General features: G+C 32.2%; 1 protein-coding gene and 1 non-coding gene across 2 annotated transcripts in view; one reads left to right on the plus strand and one right to left on the minus strand.

Annotated features, from left to right (window-relative positions):
• Positions 1-23,284, plus strand: part of sick (sickie) — a 306,579-nt gene that overhangs the window by 15,424 nt on the left and 267,871 nt on the right. The gene's annotated exons all lie outside the window — the stretch shown is intronic.
• Positions 9,451-9,522, minus strand: TRNAT-CGU (transfer RNA threonine (anticodon CGU)). Its single transcript has one exon. It is a non-coding gene; the product is annotated as a tRNA-Thr (tRNA).

The following is a 23,284-nucleotide window of genomic DNA, read 5'->3' on the forward strand; positions in this document are numbered from 1 at the left end:
GCAGTTTACACTTTGTCTCAATTAATCACACAAAATTATGTGCAAGACCTAGACAAGCAAATGTCAAAGCCATTACTAAAATTTATTGTAATTTACTTGGCACAATACACAACGGTTTATAGACTAGAAGAAAGTTAACAATATTGCCAAAAGACAAAGATTAAAGAAATAAATTCTAAACCCATTTCTAAAATTTACATCGTCATACAGTTGGCACAACACACAGTTTATATTTATACCAATTGAAACTTGCAAGCAAGAATTTCCACAGTGTATTTCCATGTCAGAACTATTTGTCTGTGAACCGTTGAAATGTCTCTATTTGAAAGCGAAGCTCTAGTTGTTTCTATTTCCGACGATTTATTGTCATCGATTTCCCTCGTCTAGGAATTGGAGGCATCAATTTCATATTGCTTTACTCTTTTCATACTTTATTTTCTCTTGCTACTAAACCTACATTTTCGTTTCGAGGCAATACTATTACTCCTATTTTCATTTTACCTTTTCATGTCTGCAATGTATATGGCATTACATTTTATTTTATTACATAATCTTATTATTTAATATCGTTTTATTGAGGGTTAAATATTATTAATGTTGGTGATTTAACAACTCAGATAAAACAATTATCGTGTTAATGCTTTTTCGCCAGAATTTAAGTCATATTTTAGCTCGGTCATGTTTTGTAAAATGTAATATCATTTTATTGTAAAAAGAACATAAATTCTCTTAATATTTTTTCAGTATTTACACACATTCTTTCTATCCCATGTTATATGTACATTCATATCGAAATTCTATTTCGCTAAAATTGATTGGACCACCGGCGTACGCGTACGTTTGCATACAGAGTGTATGAAAATTTAATACGGATTATTTGATATTCTCAAGTGAAAATTGTAGCAGGCGAGGATGAGTCAGTGTGGAATTATTGGAGACGTGACCGTGCCGCCGTGGCCCGAATAACAATACCATGCGACAATATTTGTTCCTGTTTATGAAGATGCGTACATCGTACCCTTTTGTGTGGCCTGTAATTTTTTTGTGAAGAAACATGCGCTCATAATAAAGTAATTCTTACAGCAGCCGTGTGTAGCGTTGTTGTGTTTTGTCTGAAGGACACATATTCTAATAAGTCGTTCCATTCGTTCCTTAGTCTTGAATCTAATCAGTGGTGTCGTAACCGTTTGGTACAACTCAATTCTTAAGTTAGATATAGAGATATCATAAAAGTGATTAGTATTCAGTTGACTGTAAATAGGAATATATGTATAATGTAAATACATACTTGAATTAATTCATTACTTAAAAGTAAATTCTAAATTAGATTACAAATATCACCACCGCTTGTCTAATTAGAGAGAATTTTGTGCCATTGCGGAAGATTAATGGCCTTTAGATTGTTATATAATAAGAAATAATGGCGACTTCAAATTCGAAGTCTGTACCAAAAATTTAATCGAATCCGCAAAAAAGACACAAGGGTTCAACATAAAGAATGTATATCTGTGACAGATTTCTCATCACACTATCCAACCACGAATGACCAGGCCTTAAATTGGATAAAGATATAACTATTATTTGACGGAAATGGGACCGGAAACGTGATTCGAATAACAATACACAACGAAAATTGTCGTCCGTTTATAAACGCTACAGCGCTACGGGCGTAGCATGTGTTCGGTTTTTCGTTACGTTTTGTCACAGAGTTACGAAATGTGTAGATAGAATATTAAACTTATAATGGAAATGTTTCAAGATTTACTGCATGCGCGAATTTGCATCGGAGCAAGGATGAAGGTTTTAGTTGTGAGGACAGATCCGTGCCCAGGGTGCCTACCATCTTTTAAAAACCATCATAGTTCAGAAAAGTTTTATTTCCTCCTTAAAACAGTAAAATATTCCGTCAGACATAATTGAACAAACTTAAACCTTTAATATTTTTTCGCTTATCAATTGTATAAAACCAACTGAAATTGCCATATTTTGCTTAAAAAGTTAAATTTCCTGCAAAAAAGTAAAAGTATGATTAAAATAATATGGTTTTAAGAGATGGTAGTAACCCCCCAGCAGTGTTACGTAACCATTTCAGTCTTTACGATTTTTTTAGCTTTGATTTATCACAGGAGTATATTTCAAAAACGAGGTGTTTGAAGATTGTTCTTATCTAGTAAGTCTAAATTCACAGACAAGTTGTGACAATTTCCTTAAATTAGATAACTATTTAAATTGTTAAAGTGAGTTCCTACCTATCAATCAAGAATCTAGAATTGCAATGATAACTTTAAATTCGTCAAATTGTTAGTACTACAGCACAAAAAAGGATTCAATCAAAAATACACGACCAATTTGTATTCGTATTTTGTTTGTTATTGATATGCCATATCCGTTATTGTGTACAAAAACTAACAACATGATTGAAAATATACAAACTTAATTGGGAAAACAGAACTAGTTTTAACGAATGACCAGCAACGCTATGTGAATGGCAATAAATTTATCAGGAATTTTTGTGCGACAGTCGCGCTACGGGCGTAGGGACCGCTTGTTTCGCGAGACAAATGTACGTTCGGAGTGACTGCCGGACTTGTTCAATTAATTGATGGACCTTACGTGATCCATTTGGTTCATTTTGTGTTTGCACCAAAACTAATAATATCTTTGAAAATTTGCAAGTTTAATTATAATAAACTAGCTAATCCGGCTTTGTACGTCCTCAAAATCTATTTATCAAATATATTTCATATAAAATATAGCCTATGTTACTCGAAGATAATGTAGCTTTCGAATGGTGAAAGAATTTTAAAAATCAGTCTAGTAGTTTTTGAGCCTATTCATTATAATCAAACAAACAAACAAAGTTTTCCTCTTTATAATATTAGTGTAGATAACCGTACCACGTTTAATGAAAAACGAAAAACAAGATCCGAGTAGCGAATAAATTTATCGCGAGATTTGCGCAACCAAAACAAAATATATACGTTTAATTGACTATGATGATTGATCAATTAATTGATTATTGACGATTGAAAATATTTCGTCATTTATCTGTTCCATTTCGTTGTTTGTTTGTACCAAAACTATCGATAATTGAAAATAGTCGAGTGAGATACTATAGCAACACTTGTTTCAATTAATTACTGAAAAAGCTATGACTGTACCTAAAAAACATCTCGATTGTTACACAGCGATTTTCCGCGTAGACTAGATAAATGTACCGAACGTTCCGAGTAACTGTTGGGCATGTTCAATTAATTGATGGAATTGTTACGTGATCCGTTTGTTCCATTTTTTAACTAAATCTAGCTGTATCTTTGAAAATGTAGTTTGTGTTTGATAACAAAACTATGAAAATGAGTTGAGGAAAATGTATTTTTCGTAGCATTTTTTCGTGTAGAGCTAACAAATGTACCTACATTCCAAGTGGCTGATGGGCTTGTCCAATTAATTGATGAATGTGTTCAGTGATCCGCTTCATTTTCATATCAATTATATGAAGTCCTTGTAATACATTTATAGCATTGAATTGGATGTAGTATGAATGATATATAAAGTGATAGGTAGAGTTATCTTTGCAGTTATTGACATAGGTATTTTATTTTAGTATAACTATTACCATTTAATATCATGTTATTGTCATTATAAATACAGCTCATTTAACTATTTAAAAATTGATTTTTAAAGTTACGCAAATCACATTATATGAGAATAAAATAAAGTAATAATATTACTAGGAAGCCCTCGTCACGAATACATACAATATTATTCTATAAAAATCCCTAAAAGAAAGTTGTCTCTAAGTGGAGATTTTGTTAAGCTACTTTTGTATGTTACTTCAAAAGGCTTAGTTTAATGTGTATTGTAAGTACAAATAAAAGGTTCTAAGAACTAGCTTATTTTTGTATATATATAATTCTATATATTTCTATATATTTTTTATCGAAGTATACATTGTAAATCTCTCAGGTTTATTGCGTTAGTAATCATCAATTAGAAAGTCACTGTTAATAACGGTGAAACAAAACAAATCTCATTCGGGGAGATGACAAAACAAAAACAAAGTGTCAAGTTACAAGTAGGGCGGGCGGGGAGGTCGTGCATTTGTTTTTGATTAAACAAATTGTCCGCACAGTTTATTGCTCCCCCGTGCACGCCTCATCTGCGACTTTATGGGTTACTAGCCTTCCGATGACGACTTCGGAAACATTTCTAATATTTTTATAGACTTTAAGATTTCGTTGAGGAAATAGAAATATTTTTTTCAAGGCTATAATTGCGTAGGTTAAACATTAAAATCAGTTAAGGTCTATATAGACTGGTCTGGTGTGTGATAGCATTTGGCTATCAGTATCAATAAGTGCCTTTATTAGTTGCCTAAATGCGTGGAAAGTATTCTTTGAAGTAGAAGTATTCTTTCTAATAAGGGAAAACTTCATTCAAATCCAAATGGAACATTTTGTTCATTATTTCGATGCAACTAAGAGAGTAACTTAATAAAATTCGTGTACATCAAAAAGCCTTCAAATTCCATCTTAACAGTTGTAAAAGTAATACAGATTTATATTGATATAGATATTATAACGGCAGTACCATTATTGATTTACCTTTTAGTCTATCTTTCTATCTATATCTAAGCGTCTTAATCTCAATAGTCCACGACCAACCAGTTACTACACATGACGTCAGTTATCTTCCTGAGACATTCAAATTAGGCCCGAGGGTAATGACTCGGGCTTTAGTATCAGATGTTAGTGGTTGTGTACTAGACATTGACTTTGTATCGATTTCACATAAACTGTTACTGCATTTGTCTACGTGGAAACATTATTTATAGATGATATTGGACTTTCAAGAAATATTTTCTTCTCTCATTTGTAAAAGTAACATACTCGTATGTGTATATGTTAATATGAGTGTATATCTTAGAAAAACAAAAATAGCAAAACTAATTTATTTTACTTGATACGTATGTACTGAAAATAATTATAAGTTTCTACTTCCTATAGTAAAATTGTTTGATTCACATCAGTAATAAAGGTATAGTCCGCGTAAAACTGCTATTCCGCTCTGAGTATAGAAATGAATCGTGTCGTCATAGCAAATTGTATGACTACACCTGTTCGGAACAACTTCAGAGAGGACTAGCAGTTTGGCCATAAGTATACCAGAGTCATCAAATATTTTATAATGAAGCTTATTAGCATTGGAAACTTTGAGACGTGCCTTCATCCAGAGTACGAGATTGTCTCCTATAAAAATGTCGCATTGTTAGTGAACGGTCGTGCCTTAAGAGTTTAACGGTTTCTATAACTTTAAATTAAAATCTAGTTTCAGTAAAATGAATAGCCGTGATAGCCTAGTGGTTAAGAAACTCGGCCTCTCGATCGAGGGGTCCGAGGTTCAAATCCCAGGCACCACCTCTGATTTTTCAAAGTTATGTGCGTATTAGAAATTAATTATCACTTGCTTAACGGTGAAGGAAAACATCGTGAGGAAACCTGCATACCTGAGAGATTTGTAAAGAAAAAAATGTGAGCCGTCACGGGACGCCTGGCAGATGTGAAACATCGACATTATTTTGTAAAAGTAATATGCAGAAAAGAACATATTGTGATAGGAACTAAATATGTCATAATGATAAAATAAAATATTACGATTTTTTTTCCAGATAACGATGACTATTTCAATATATTCTGGTACTATTAGATTTACAAAATCTTACATAACATTAATGAATGTTTCACAATAAATGCCACTATGATTAGAAAAATTAATTAATTTTTTAATGTTCATATTTATAACAAATAAGAAAAAACTTTCGTGCGCTGCACGCCATCAGCTGATTTTGAAATACAATTCTGTCAGTCTTAATAAATTTATTCTCTGAGAAGAATGACATTAAAATTAATTAATAATTTAAAAACATTGTATGCAATGATTTTTATGTGAATTTTAATCTACCAAGATAGTAGATTTTACATTTGCTGGCGCTCAAAACACACCAAATATACGCGTGCTTAATGCACAGATAAATGCATACTTTAATTATAAAAAAATAATTAACTTACTGATGACTTGATGGTGTGTCATAGTGTGATTTTGCTTTCTTTGCAGAAGGCTGATCACTTTCACTCTCTAAATTATCACGGTCAGACATTTTATTATCAGAAAAATAAGCGGGCAATACTTAAAACATACAAAATACGTCAAGTGGTGTAAAACGAGTTAAAACGACTCCAGTCGCTCTCGCGCGGCGTAGTAATTCACGCGAATGTCACTGAACACGTTAAACGTCATTATTTTGAATTTTAAGCCTCAAAATGCCTTCTTGTGCAATGCATAAATGCAAAAATTATGCTCGAAAAAGAAACAAGATTCATGGAATCACCTATCACACGTAAATGAAGAGAAATTATTAAATTTTGTTTATTTTTCGTGTTCGATCCGCCATGATTACATGAGTAACCAGAAAGAGACAAAGTATGTTTTTGTCAATGAAAGTGATAAAGACGCAAAATGCATGACCATGCAATGAATTTTTGTCAATGAAAGTGATAAAGACGCAAAATGCATGACCATGCATTTTGCGTCTTTATCACTTTCATTGACAAAAACTTTCATTGATTGAATTGAACTGTCATAGATCAACAGAACAGAAGTGACATTTTATTGAAGCTCACGATGTTCATACGTGTATGTTATAGTTTAAGATCCCACTGCTTAATTTTTATATTAGTGTGTTTTAGTCAAAATATAACTTTTTATAGTTTATTTTAATAAAATAAAATCGATATATGGGAAATTCTGTATCCTAATCTCTAAATTTTCTTCGATATCTGTGGTAAATAATAAAAAATATTACCATAAAATTTATATAGGATAGTTTACGGTACTTTAAAATTTCTTTAATTGAATAAATTAACCTAAACATAATTTAATAAACAATCTTTGTATAGCCAGAAATTAATCCTCAAAAAGACCACGGTAAGATTATATAAAATTCGCATGTCACGATGTTAGTTACTGTACTCCTGCGAAACGCTCTTACTGATTTTCATCAAAATTTATATGCATATTCAGTAAGTCTGAGAATTGGCTACTATCTATCTATTTTTCATATCTCTTAAGTGATAAGGGTTGTTCACCCTTAACATTTTTTTTATTTATATGGCAACACAATGTTTGCTGGGTCAGCTAGTACATTTATAAAATGTACACAACTTTGCAATTAATGGTCGTGTGTAAAATAAAACTGAAAATAATAAACATAAATTAGTAAAGATACTTCGCCGCCTTGAAATTGAATGAAGCCACAAACGGCTTATTAGTAAGTTTTTTTTGAATTCTTGACAAATAAAAACATTTTTAGAGAAAATTTACAAATAAATAACTAATACTGCGTAATTTACATAATAGATAAATAATTATTTCAAATATTTTAGGGACATTTTAGCACGGAGACGTGGCAAAACTTTTTTACGCAACTATTTCAATTCTCAAAACTGGGTACATTTTCTTGTTAGGAGTGAGTAATCTTTACTAATATACGATAATAAATATAAACAATTTTTAAATCGTATATTTTAAACCAGTCGATACATCTGTATAGATACATTCTTTCATCAAATTATATATTTATATAATAATAATTTATTTAGTTAAACTGTACTATAACATTTCTACGTAAACGATGTACTAAAACTATTATCGACAGTTCTGGACATTTTTTACCTTCTGTTCCATTATTTCATTGTCTTTGACAAGCATGAGTATCAATGAGAAATATACGTCCATACGTCCCGTTTTTAACGGGACAGTCCCTTTTTTCGATGCTTCGTGCCGTTGTCTCCGAAATGAACCGTTGCCATTGTCAATTAAGTAACAGTAAATATTATAATTGTGAAAAAAACATGGGGTGCTCCATTTATCAGTTTTCATAAAGCGCCCCACATTTTTTGCACAATTATACTATTTACTTTTCCTTAAATGATTCCTAGATTGAAAATTATTTTCTACTTTTTAGTTAATTTTATCATAAAAGCGTGTTTTTTATTATTTCTAACTATATTTTTTCAAGTAAAAAGTATTTGACATAAAAAAATCGATGTCCCGTTTTGACTGAAGTAATCATTGGTCACTATATTCCATGGTCAATATTTACGTTTGCGTACACTTGAAACGCAAGGTCAAACACTAGTTGTCTTTTTTTATCACATTGTTCTAATAGCTCTGTCCCTTATAGAACATTTGTCTATGTAGTTAAAGGTAATCGTCGCCACGCCAGAAATCTTTTTTACGTGCGGCTATAGATGTTTCACATCAAAAAGAAAAAAAAACAAATGTCAAAGGTATGTGAAGTCTACCAATACGCACTTGGCCAGCGCGGTGGACTATGGCCTAATCCTTCTCATTACGAGAGGAGACTCGTGCCCAGCAGTGGGACAATAATGGGTTGATGATGATGATGATTCAGTAAAATGATGAGTTAAAATGCCGAAAATTTGACAACGACACTTAAAAGTTAAAATCGTTAAATATAATTAGTACCTACTTACTCGTAATAAAATTTTATACGATTACGTTTACTTTTGATATAATTTTGAATTTCATTACACGTTTGTTACAAACATGAGTATTATAAAACGATCATTAATACTTTTGAAGGCTCGACACTTTTGTGTAATTAATTAAAAACAGTTTTGTAGCGAAACCCCACTCCTGTTTCTAGCGTTTGTAAGAGTTTGGGAATTTCCAAATTTCGTTCACAAGCGAGTTATCAAGAAACATTAAATTGAAACGTGCTTACTTACCGTTATAATAGGCTCGGAAAAATCGTTTGAAGAGGGTAATAAAATAAAAGGTTTTCGAGTATTTCCGCCCATTCTCCGCCGGCCTGTCTAGACCCCTCTACTGACTACCTCCTTCCAATGAAATTGCCGATGCACCTGACAAGCATATGTAAGCGATTTGCCTTTACAGCGTTTTACGCAGACTTTTCTTTAAAAAAATCTTTCTGTTTTGCCCTAGTCTACGGATTAAGCGTACGGATTATAACTGTACTTAAAATGCTATAACGCTACTATGAAAATCTTTTATTATTTGTACAAAAACTATTTTCAAGTAGAGTGCTTCTGAGAATTAGTTATTTTATATATTACCGTACATACGAGTACATTAAACCTAAAATATTTGTAACGTAAATCTCTGAACTTAAACAATAATTGTTTACATTTTATAGGTCTGTTACAAAACAAATACAGGTCTGTGGTCTGTTAATAGGTTTTTTTTCATAATATTTTATTTCTCATATTTTTCCTGCTTTAAAATATAAAAAATGCTATTTATTACTAAAAACTTTCATACTATTACTAATAATCTATTCCAGATTAAGTTGCTTAAATATTTATTAATTATAAATAATTAAAAAAAAAGTCGGTTCGTACAATATGATGCCTCCTGTGAGGATTGAACTCACGACCCCTGGTTTACGAGACCAGTGCTCTACCACTGAGCTAAAGAGGCTTGTGGATATGTGAATGAATGTTATCATCACTTATGCTATCGCTCATTTATTTCATTTGATTGAGACTTAACAAAAACTTATCTGTATTAACGATTTTAAGTACTGGCTAAAGATACGAGCTTTGCGCTATTAAAATATAGATTATTATTTATCTCAATTATTTTATGTGAGGCATTCCCACTTACTCCTTAAGGGTGGGTAGCTACCCATCTGTGGCCAACCGCAGGTAGGAATCTAAACTTATCAATGCGTTAATAACACATGTTCATGGGCGGCAGTGGCCACTTACCATCAGATGGATTGCACGCTCGTTTGTACTTCTATATTATAAAAAAATACGTGTGGCACTCGGAGACTGCCGCGGTAAAGCTATTGCATAGCATTTTTTATGCTATGAAAACGCTCAGAAGGAATTCCAGAAATACAATATATTCTTCCATAATCATCAACATTTACATTAATACATCTTTATCCACTATTTTATCATATCTCCATTATATAAGACATTGCAAATATCAGCTGACATTTCATAACTTCAAGCAAGACTGAACATTCTAAAATATAAAATAGAAAAGTATTCAATAAGTGACATAAAGTATTAACAACCAGCAATATAAATGGATCAATGCGATGTGCCTGTGACATTTGGCCGAATGTTACAGGTACATCGCATTTTTCATTAATAAATGCACTTTGTTTATTCATATTTAAAACACTTTGTACACAAATTATTTGTACCATAAATCATAATGGCGTTTTGATTTTGTGCTGTCAAGTCTGTCAGTTGTAATTGTACGTTTAAAAATAACAAACACTCTTTTACGTTATTTTATCAATCCATAATTCAACATAGCTTATGTTGATAAAACATATTATTTGGATAATATGGTAATATAATTTTGAATTTTATAATGGGAATATAAAATATACTTCACGCAATTTTAAGATTTCTGCACGGATTATAAAAAAATGTGTATTACTGCCATCTGTGTTCAAGTTGACGAATTAAGGTTATCAAATAAAATAATAAGGAATGTAAAATAATACTTTATTCAATTATATCCATATTTTTCTATTGACAGTCAACAACTCGGTTGCCTGGAGACTTGATATCCAACAGTCCTCCACCGCTATTTTCACTTACACCACCAGGGGCGCCGGCAGCATTTGGTCAAGGTGACGGCGCACCAGTATGCCATTTTCAGTTCTGACTTCATAATGGAGTCTACCTAATCTTCGGATGACGACTCCGAACTCCCATTTAACTCTTGGGTTGGTGTAACTGCGGACTTGTACCTTATCACCTTGTCCGAACTCCTGCGTTGGCGGTGCATTGTAATGTAATCTGGATAGTGGGGCGGATTTCTTAAATAAGGCATGCATATAGGTTCTTACCTCTCTGCCGAATATTAACTGATAAGGTGATAACTCTTTTGTATTAGGTGTACGTCTCAAGCGTGCCTTGACAGTTAACAGTTTATCAAATAAACTTCCGCTCTTGCTGATATAAAAGAACATTCAGGTATTAGCCGATTATTTTCTTTTTGTACATTCAAAAATTTAAATTTTAGCTTTGTATATATTTCTTCAAATTCGTACCTGTATTTTATTTCCTCTTCTAAATTTTCTTCTTCTGTAAGCCATTCAATTTTTTCTTGAATCGCGTAGAATTTGTTCAAATTTTCTTGTAAAGAATACAGTCGTATATTTATTTCTTCATTGTCAATTTTTTCTATTCCCGAAATGTAATTTTCGGTTCGTTTCATTAACCCACGTAATGTGGCTCGTATTTGTTCTTATTGTGCTCTTATTGTTTTTTAGTTCATTCGACATCTCGTCGCCAATATCAAATAAAATAATAAGGAATGTAAAATAATACTTTATTCAATTATAACCATATTTTTCTATTGACAGTCAACAACTCGGTTGCCTGGAGACTTGATAGTTGGATATCAAGTCTCCAGGCAACCGAGTTGTTGAAAGGTGTTACTTATTTTCGTTACGGAATTTCTCGATTCGGTCGCCGCGCTCAAAGCCCGCGATAAAAGCTATGCAATAGCTTAAAAGTATAGATACAATAAAACCATGAAACCTTATTTTGTTCGAAGTCGCGTGAGTTAACAATATTAGAACCCTTTGGCATTATTTATTGAGCGCTCGACAGTCGGATCGGAGCGCGCGTTACACATAAATATCGAAAATCTCATAACCTCGGACTGAGTTAACGGGACTCGCAATAGCTAAAATACTTTCCAAAATTCGGAAAGATACATCGGGGTTCCATTTGGAGCATATGACGTTTTTCTCGAAGTAGGCATAATGTTTTCTTGTTGTTTAAGAAGCTTTTATTGCTTCTTGCTTGTATGTTGGTACATAATTAATACGAGTGTATGCGAGGATCATATCTTGCAACTGAATGGGTTGATGGTAAGGCTTAAGAAATCCTGCTTATTACGGAAAAATAAATGCCGCATTAGCTGTTAATAGCAATAACGAGACCATTTAACTTGAGTTAGTTGATATGTAAATAAGTAGAGTACGAACAGACAATGTTATGAACCTTTATTTTTAATAGTTATCCTGTTACATAAAAAAATCTTCATATTTTAATTTACTACAGTGCCTACGAAGGTATTGATAATGTAATATTTTACGACTAGAAAATAACATAAAATCTTGGCAATCTGATTTAGACTAGCTTCTTTACAAAATGTATAAGTTCGTCTGCAAACTCGCTCGCCCTGATGAGAAATGTCACTGTTTTCCAAGTTAATGAATAATTTAGACGCTGAAAGCTTGAGGTGCATGCTGATGACAAATATTTCGATCGGATAATGTAGTTATAATAGTAGGGTATTAGGGAGAATTATCGTTAAATATTAACGAACCGGTACTGATGGTTATTCGATAGTGCTTTGTTTTAATATCGATTCTTGATAACGTTGTACACAAATGTACGGTAATGTAGATGTTTTTTTATGGCAGCAAACTGATATAAGCATTTTTTTGCTTTATCATTATCCTGACGTGTTATGCGTTCGGTATTAATAATGAAACTATCTAATTTTTTGCCTATTAAAGATCGAAATTGTTAAATGTCGATTTTTTTGTTTTAAAAAATAATGGGCGTATTATTGCAAATAATAAATCACTTTATTTAAAAACTGTAAAGTACATGAAATCTTTTTTTTTCTTTTTGAACATAAGTCAACATAACTCATTATTATTCATACATGGGTATAACGTTACCAAACAAACGTTTTTGCGACCTTTTGTCATAAAACCTGTCACGTAACCAATATTTATAGTACGCGTAACATAATGTAGTTAAAACACCTTGTGAACTAAACTCGTAAATTAGTAAGTTGGTTACATATTGGAACCAAAACTAGGGAAGTTTGGCTAGTAAAACGGGGTTAAAATCAAGGACGGCCGTAAATTATTACTCACCCTCGCACTGTTGTCTTTACGATCGTAAATATATGCTGTTTTATAATTACCCTATGCCTTTAATTGACGTTGAGCACGCATGCTTCGACTTGAAGTGATTTAGGTACTTCAAGAGAAATTGAATTCAATTGCTGCTTATAAGATTACTTGTGTTTGCTTATAAGGTTAAAATACGTTCATTACAAATGTTATTTCACTCGATCACTGACCTTACCTAGTAGGGTAGCGAACGTCTCATTTTTTTAAATTTATTAATATTAAATCATTTAAAACATAATATCGATATCAAATCCTTAAAACCATTCTAGTACCTTATAAATAGAATATGCAATATATAGTAGTTTTTTAAAAAAAATACATTTTTATCTTGCTACAAAATCCAAGAAAGTAGTTTATGGATATAGTTTCATATTACTAATAGGTAAATGCTTAAATCTTAAAAAGTACAAAGTTATAACTTTAGTATTAAGCCCTATTCAAACCAAAACACCTTATTAAATGGTTGAATGTTAAAGCAACTTCAAAAAGAGAATAACAAAAGCGAAGAGCAAACTACAAAATCTGCGATAAGTACCCTAACTTCGAGCTAGTTAAGGTAAATAATTAACATTCTACAAACGAAGGCAGGCAATTGAAATCTGTAAGCGGAGAATCTTTTCCGTGAGATCGTTTTTCATACAACGAAGAACTGCATTTAATTTATTTCTAGTACCTACGTGTCTTTTGTGCCAGTTCTTGTTAAGTTCAAAGAAATATGTTTTGTTGAACACCTGTAATGATGTGCGTTATTATTGTTTCTATTTTATTGATATCTTACATTTATTCTGGTTAGATTTCGTTTTTAAAATGGGTGGATAAACGAGTTTTGTTAGTAGACAATTTGTTGTATTGAATTCGTTGATAAACTCATGTATTTAAATATGAAGGATACTTTTATGTACTTCTTCTGCTACATTAGAAAATATAAAACAAACGCAACTACAATACTTTCGCGAGGTTTTCGCAAGACTTATCTTTCCGATAAGGCCTTTATCTTTTCTTTGGCTACGTACCAAAACAATCACACTCCAAGACAACCCCCTTAAAAATATCTAGTAGCTACGTAAATTGGTTTCTTAAATCTTAACACCAAGTGATTGTAACTTAATTGATTTTAAACTGAAGCAACATCACTTATGTAAATGTAATTAACATTCTGTTTGCGTTACGCTTATCTTATCGTAAATTGAAACGGATGTTAACTGATCTATGTAATCAGAATGGATAATGGTTATTACTTAATAAGGTAAAGACCTTCATTTAAATTGCCTATACTTAAACTGTCTTATTATCGTTTAGAACATAAGCAATTTGTTTTAATAGGGTTATTTGATTTTTATAGAATTTTAAGACGATTTAACTCAAGCAGATTCAGGTTAATCGAACTAGGAAGAGTTCTTCAGTATAATATTGCCAAAAAACCGATACACTGCGGTAGGTAGATCTTTGCTTTAAGGTCTAGTATGTCAAATTTTAATGTGAGATATAAAACTGTGTATAAACGAAAATTCGTGATGACGCAATTTTGGCGCTACCGACCGTTTATTTCCCAATTATTCAGCTACTGGGAATTGCTCGTTCGATCGTGTGGTTTGGCAACTGTGTATATTCGTAGTCAATCGCAATTTTGCTTCACTGATCGAATTGAACGCCGTTTTCAACAATTATTCGATGTAATGCGCCGCTTAATTCGAATTCTTGTGTGCGAATTAGTACCAGATTTGTTCAATGGCCAGGATTTAACGTAGGTATTTTATTTATGTTACACTTTTAAAATGAAATATTATTATTATTTATATTATCTTTAAAATGAAAATTTCTGAATATACTTACAAAATATTTTTTAGGGCATTATTAAGCTCGTCTACTTATATTCCTGTTGCCAAAGGATAAAACAGTTTCTCTTACAATTCGGCCTGTTTGCCTATAGGTACACTAATTTGGCTGGCTAATGTTAGACATCACTAAACCGACATACATTGAACTTTAATGCAACATAGATAATTATCAAGGAACAAAACAAAAGTCGCGCTCGAATAAACATCGGAAAGGCGAATGGTTATAAAGAAATAAATAACCTAATAAAGAAGCATAAAAACTTTTTATAGACGTGTGGGTATCAATCTAATACAGGTTTATGGTTAGTCTTCCGAAGGCATATAAAAGTGAAAAGATAAACTACGCTAAACTTTACCTTAGTTGCGAATCCATACATATTACATACGTTCGTTCTCCCCTTACCATAAAAGCATGTTAAAAGTGTTTATTTTATAACCCCGCTACTTACTTTTCAGTTACAGGTACGAGTAAATGATTGGTTGGCGGTAAACTCTGACGGTTGAATGTTTGTTAATTTATCGCCTGTCGACCACCGGTCATTTTAGATCAGGGTTAATACCTGTTGAGTTACAACAGGCTCACTATTGTTAGCTAACTACGTTGCTAAATTACTTTAACATTTACTTTAACTATTTATTAGTATTAGTTGATAGGTGTTTAAGCTAATACGTATTTAACATGCATCTTGAGTTAATGTTGTTACACTTTAAAACTATGAAAATGTACGATTATCTCATTTATTTTAATTTCAAAACAAGTTGGTGAATAATATCATATTGTAAATTGTGACAAAATGTAGGTACCTATATAATGTATCCATTTTAAACAAATCGATAATAATAACAACTTGGAAGGTTAATTACTACTACTCGCCCAGAGGTCACAACTTTACTAAATTCATTATTGACAATTTGGATTCTGGTAATATTCAAGCTCGGTAATAGTTACCAAATGTAAAAACATTTGTTCACAAACAAAAAAGAGAAATGTAAACTTTCGCTTTGCATATTTACATATAGATTTTATTAGTTGCTCATAGATTAGTAAAGATTACTCACTCGTAACAAGAAAATGTACCCAGTTTTAGTTGCGTAAAAAAGTTTTGCCACGTCTCCGTGCTAAAATGTCCCTAAAATATTTAAAATAATTATTTATTTATTATGTAAATTACGCAGTATTAGTTATTTGTAAATTTTCTCTAAAAATGTTTTTATTTGTCAATAATTCAAAAAAGGACTTACTAATAAGCCGTTTGTGGCTTCATTCAATATCAAGGCGGCGAAGTATCTTTACTAATCTATGTAGTTGCTATTAACTCACGTAAACTTCCTTATGAAGATGTTCTTTAATCTGCTTACTTTGTGTTGAATTTATGGCCTGTCGCGCCCCGGTCATTTCAGATCAGGGATAAGTCCTGTTGAGTTACAATAGGCTTATGTTGACCAGTAGCCTGTCTGACCTCTATCTGCTGTCTGAATTGAAATTTAAGTGCACGAGTTAATGGGAATTCGAGCAAACTTTCCTTAGTAAATAATTTCCGCAGTTAAAATAATAACTTATCTATTATCTCTTGAGAAATTAATCCAGTGTAGCCGTCAAAATGAATTTTCTTACGTTAGTTGCATGGATTGCATTTATAAGATGCTTAGACAAGGGAATTGCGCAGTTACGGTTTCCCGCTCTTTTGTTGCTCAGAGTTTTTATACAACTGTCGTCATCAGTGCAAAGGATACGAACGCTATTCAGCCAAACTCTCTACAATATTATTCTTGTAACAAATATCTTACATAGACATTGAATACATTTTTTAAATGAAATATAAAATATACTAATACATTTTTGAGACCGATAATATTATAGATAATAAAATACATATTATATTTATTTATTTTTTGACTTCTAAAAATAACAGAAAATTAGATATAACAAAAGAATCTACTTTATGCCTAGTTACTGGCCAAAGTAAAAGTTCTCTATTATTATGAAAGTAATACCTAACTTTTTGGATAAGAACAATTGTTTAAATTGGGCCGATGTTTAATTAATCTCTTAATCGGGACTTTTGATGTCTGCCGGCAATATTTTCATTATTTTCGCCGAAGCTCGCTCCCCTACTTAATAACGTCTAATTTAATCAGATTTAGCTATCTCAAGACGCAATTCTCTTGAAAAATACACATAAGAATTCGCAATTATCTGCTCGGATCGGCCTAATCTTGCGTAGAATTTAATTACTTCAACTTATACTTACTATGCATATGTTTGCGTACTTAAATACGTTTGCTATTTATCTTTGCTATTTATTTTTAATACAGAAACGTAAATAAAAACACATATTTATATCACAAACCAACTTACGTATGTTTTATGCATCTACAAAAAAAATCTAAGTCTATGGTTTATGCCTACATCAAAATATGATATGAATCTAGTATATATTTCTTTAATTTTGGACGACTTTTAAAATTTGTTTTTTAATACAATTGAATAATTATTTTCTCCATATCTTTAAAATAAAAAAAAAATAGTTTGCTTTCCTTAGTTGCTTAGCAATTGAATAATTTGGAATTGAATATGGCCTCTACACTCTATCCTATATTCAATAGTAATGTTGTTTCAGTTTCCAATATAATCTTATATACCTACTTATAGCACAGAAAAATGTTTCTTCATTAATTGGATTAACACAAACGCGGCAAAGGCATGCCACAAATGTAATTAATCTGCCAATCCCCCGAACATATTTAATAATAAAACGAAATGTCGCCTCGCATTAATTAATTCTGCACTGCTGATTCTTGCTCATCGCTTCCTTCGACAAGGTTCTATGTGTGTACAACTGCACCCTTTCCGAAGTACTTTTTCCGTTTATCCGGGCGTCATTAAGGGAATGATCCGGTGGCTTGAACGGATAACTTATGGTCGGTCATGGAATCTGCATATAAATAGGAATGAGGTTCATAGCAGAGGGATTACGCGCGGTATAGTAGGGGTCGCTTTTGAGCTGGTTACCATAAATATGCTGAATGTTACGGATTTTTAATTTAAATTCGGAATTTTAAAAATCTGTAAATAAATCGTTCTTATCAATAATATCAAATTAAATAATTTATGTCCAATCATTATATTGTACTACGTACGTTACGGTACGTTAATATTTTATATTAACGTATAAAACAATATATTCTTATATAACTATATATATATATATATTCTAATATAACTTGTCTTTGATAAACGTAAACACAATTGTACAAAACATTCGTGTTGTGTGCAACAATGTGTCGGTTTCGCCAAATAGTTCTTACTTTAAAAATAGCGGGGCGGAATTAAAAAGCTCTCCTCGCTCCGTAGACTATTGTGTAGAGTCTGTAGAGTTTATTAGTTTCAGCATGAAATGTATAAACCCTACGTTTAGGTACGGTTTTATGGTTAAGTAAAAAATATGGCTTTGGGGAACAGTAAAACAAGAAACATTATAAAAGTGTGTATGAGAAAATTCGCTTTTACGGCGTTTTGCGGCGCCGACACTCTGGTACAGTCAGCGTGAAAAATATGGTAAGGATATTTTATTATGGTGTGAAAAGATTGATTGCATAATAAAAAGGTGTAGACATATTTTTCTTTATTGTATCAATATATATACAGTATATTCAAGATGAGTAACAAACAATTGTTACACGTTCAAATTTTACTATACGAAGTTACTGTTTATCTCGTTAATAAATGTTCAAATGCAACATGAAGACATGATTTCACGGTATTTTGACTAATTTTTATTGGTTACAAACAAAAAAATATCAGGAAAAAATAAGATGCGTCGCAGCTAATAAAACAATAATGCTTATTGTTCATATATCATTAACGTATCTCACAATATTTAAGTGCTTTTCGAGACTTACAATAATAAATTCAATAATTTAAAACTACAATAGCTATGTACATCATATGAGGCTAAACACAGACATTTATTGAGAAATCTAATACATATTTGACTGTACAAGCTGATCCCTCAGTAATGGAATGGTGCGGGGAGAAAAAATAATTATGGGGCGGTTTTGTACAAATTTGATTTCGTCGCCTCGTTCTCCGGCTCTATGAAATTAACCTCTGTTCCTTCTGTTTGATGGAAATTTAATACTGGATAGAAAACATGATTTGTCATTTTATATAAATTTCTGTAAGGAATCCAATTGATTTGGCAAAGTAGCAATTTTCGGTTTTGTTCAAGTTATACACTTAATAAGGAAATTTGTTTTACAAAAATGTTATTCTTTATTGAGATTATCATTCATATTGAAATCTTATTGTGTCGTGTCTGTAGTTTACATTTTTAATTTAAAAAACTTTGTGCTATTTGTTTAAAATGGTAGAATTAACATTTTAATAATTGTAGGATTAATCTAAAAATATTGTCAGTATCTAAGTTATTGTCGCAAACTGTACATAGTAAAAATTAGCTGGCACTGTATTAAAGTTTGAAAGTTTTCTAAAAATCAAAATCAATTTAGAATGCGTTCTTCCATTCAGGCTCAACAAGTTAAAACTGTCATATTACTATAAACAATGACTTCAGCCACGAAAAGCACCATTATATATAACCAATTAAATTTAATAGAGAGGACATTATGTTGTTAAAATAACGTATACATACATCGACACAAGACACAATACGAAATACTCGTAACATTCAATTCAATTTCGAAGGGTGCGAAATCGACGCTGTTTTCTTATTACATTATCATATCAAAGGATTAGCAGATCTTGAAGGAAACTACAAACACCATTCCATTAGAGTGAAAGCGTCAACCCCTGCACAATTAGACCATGATAAATGGATCACGAAAAATCTCATCTAAATATTTAATCGAAAATTCCCCTACGCGATGCACTGTGCATTTGTTCTGTGCCAACTGTATGTATGAGATATAGATCTTTAACGACAACAGTGGAAATATGAATGGGTTTTTAACGTCATGTAATAGGTATAGAGAAATATATTTGCAATTAACTTTGGCAAAGACAATAACAATTTTTTCTACTCCACACTCGTAACCCCACACTAGGATTTTTCTTGTATCTTAGATGCCTTGAACACACATAGACGAATACATAAATACTCAAACCTGGGACAGAAATCTAAATTCATCATTTAGATATTTGTGGAAACCCATTCTGTATCAAATCGATATAGTGCCCGCTCCGTCATCCGGATCATCTCCAAAAACACTATTCAGTATTCTGAATTAACAAATTTTTGATTATGTGTTAGTCTTATTAAATTTTATAGCCCTTAGTTTGTGACACCGAAAGCGCGAATTAGTTTCATTTATAAATGTGTATCAAGTACATTATGTAAACCTTTAAACAAAATTACTTAATTTTGATGCAGTGCAGTGATGGGGAGTCAGTAGTTACTAATTAAAAACTAAATATAACTGCATTTGGTAAAAAAAAATAACTTCAATCTTTTGGTAAAACATAGCGTTATCTAATTTACACTAGACAACGTATTGCATGAAGTCTTAAAGTACAGAGATATTTAAGCGATGGTCGTTACCGCTAGACAATCGGATTTAAGCACGTTTTTTCTTGCACGCCGTGTCCCCTTGCGTGCGTGTACAATTGAGCGAAGACAAGTGCATGGGAGTGCAGGAATGCACGTGCTGGGGAGCCACCCCTGCGTTACGAATGCAAATAGGGACGGGGTTGACAGTTAAAATATCGATGACGATACAAAATTCGGTAATGTTACGTCGCATATACAGTTTGCTCCGAAAATGATAAACTTCAGGGGGTTTATGTACGGTGTTTATGTATGAACCATAATTATTATCCCGGTTAAACGTTCTGCTGCTGCTGGATTTACTAGGTAAATCTAAAATTACCAAATAAATCCAGAAAAACAGAAAAATTATTTGCAAAGCCAATCAAGCCAAGCTTGGCCAGCGTACACTATGGCATAAAACCCTACTTAATCTGAGAGAAGACCTGGCAGACGAATAAGAATGCTTAACGACGAAACAGGTTATTCAGTAGTCGCATAAAACATTAGCTTCGATAATATTTATGTCTATTCGTATTCTCTACGCATAGTTACACTCGCACATCACTATTCCGAATAATATTTCTTTCCCGACAGCATTGCCGTGTTAATATCACGCCAAAACGCCCATACATTCTCCCCATTGTGTACTTTGTGCATAAATCATTAGTTTGTTTTATTGGCCGCGAAAGGGCATCTATTTGTTTGTGGAGGTATTACAGTGTTATCAGTTCATTCATTATTCTGAATAGTGTGGATTGATACATGCAATAGCTATTTTGCAATCAACATAAACCCCTTAGTGCGCATGGGTAAAGACATATCACTTAACGGCATCAAAATAAGAAGTCAAATTCAAATTCAAATAAAAATCGGAAAAATACTCTGAGCTAGAGCAGTGTGTGTACCTTGAAATCAATTTTAATGATGCTTTACAGTTACATATAACATCTGCAACATCCGTTATCTTCGTAATTGGATTTTATTTTTCGAAAGTTAAGTTAACAAAGTCAACAAAAATCTGAAAAAACAACATTTAAGACAGCCAACTGCCAAAAGTTAGAACCAAAATTAACTTAATTTCAATCGAGTTAGCGACTTCAGTGGAGCTCAAACTTTTGCTTTCGAATCAGCTTCTTTTTTTTAATTTCCGTCAACGGCCTTTGTTGTGAAAGTACAGCTACTCAGTAACTCTCGAACTCACTTCGTATAATTTTCTAATTCCAGCCCTATACCGTAGATTTTACTGCGTTTCGGTTTCCCTAATGCCAAATTGCGACGTAAACTTCGCCTTCCTGACCTATTTAGCCGGATATTGTCGGGGTGGCTGTTTCAAATTTAGAATTCGACACTGAAATTTGTTGTCCCTTTCTGTTGGTTCACAGAAGAAGAAGAAAGGTGATCTACGTTTTCAGAAAGGAATACGGTTACTCTGTTAAAAGACTGTGCGTAAACACGGGCGTGCTTTTCACGATAATCTCATTTTAAATTCAAGAAATAAATTAAAATATCATTTAAAATTTTAATATTGTTATTCATATATACGTAACCATTACCGATATGTGAAATTAATATTAATATGTAAAGAGTTATAGTTCATTAACACTAAAATATTAGTCATTGTGTGTTACTATAACATTTATTGGGTAATTCATATACTTTATTTTTAACTTTACAAAAAGGGATTGTTATCAATACTAACTACTATCAATACTAATGACAATCTGTTGTAAAAAAGTAAAAGTATAGGAAATTTTAAAATTGACGCAATCTTGTGAGTTAAATGTGAAGCGTGTATTGGTCCTAACTACGATTAGTTAGTCTATATATGTATATTATGACAGTCATATATTATGACGGAGCAGTTCCGTCCGTGGACAAAGATTCTGTTCACTGGATCCTGCGAAGGCTATATTCACGGATGGGTCGCAAAGCGCCTGTAAATCACTTAGACGGACGGCGACGGGCCCGGCAGTTAAAGTTTCTGTTTTCGTTCACAAGGGAATGGAAATGTAACGATAAGAAATATTTGAATGGCTAACCCTTTTTGGGGTTAGGTGCAATAGCCAGTTAACGAAAATATATTTTCTTTTAAATTATATAAATGTATAAATTTTTCAACTAAGTACGTATTAATATCAATTTATTAAGTTACTTTTTTTTATTCATATTCAAGTAAAGATAAATGTAAGTAATTATAAAGAAATAGTATCTACATCCAAATATTTAGCCAACAATCCGTAAAAATAAAGTTTATGTAACCTTACCAATATTAATTTTATGTATTTTCCGTGTTCGTACGTATGTACTGAATAACTTTAGTGCGAAAAAAATTCCGATCTTCATTTGATATGAAACTGAGACAGTAAAAACATTTACAACTTTTACGGCAAAATGTAAAAATCGTGATAAACATTATTTGCACCATAAATAATAACACACAAAGTAGAATGACTAGACTGAAGGTGGTAGAACCTTTTGTGATTCGACTCCGGTGGCACGACCGCCACACCTATTTCTGCCTCATAACAGCAGTGTTAGTCGCTGCTGTGTTTCGTTTTGAAGGGTGTGGTAAGGGAGACATACTTTTCCGAAGCGTTCCAGCTTAGTCCTCAGGGGTAGCGGCGCATCTGTGGCCGACCTCAGGTAGGAATATCTAATCCTAAAAAATAAATCTGGGGTTGATTACAGATGTCCATGGGCGGCAGTAGCCACTTACCATCAGGTGGACTGCATGCTCGTCTGCTACTTCTATATTAAAAAAAAAAGAAAAGAACAAATGGATTAATAAATGGACTACTATTTAAATAGACCAAGTTTAAACTTATACTCATAACATTTAACCAAAGTTCGACATGGGAACAAAACTATCTCCTAATTGGCTAAGT

The sequence above is a fragment of the Epargyreus clarus genome, unplaced genomic scaffold (assembly GCF_041222505.1).
Source record: "Epargyreus clarus isolate Ecla_fem2 unplaced genomic scaffold, WU_Ecla_fem_2.2 ptg000014l, whole genome shotgun sequence".
Lineage (NCBI taxonomy): Eukaryota > Metazoa > Arthropoda > Insecta > Lepidoptera > Hesperiidae > Epargyreus > Epargyreus clarus.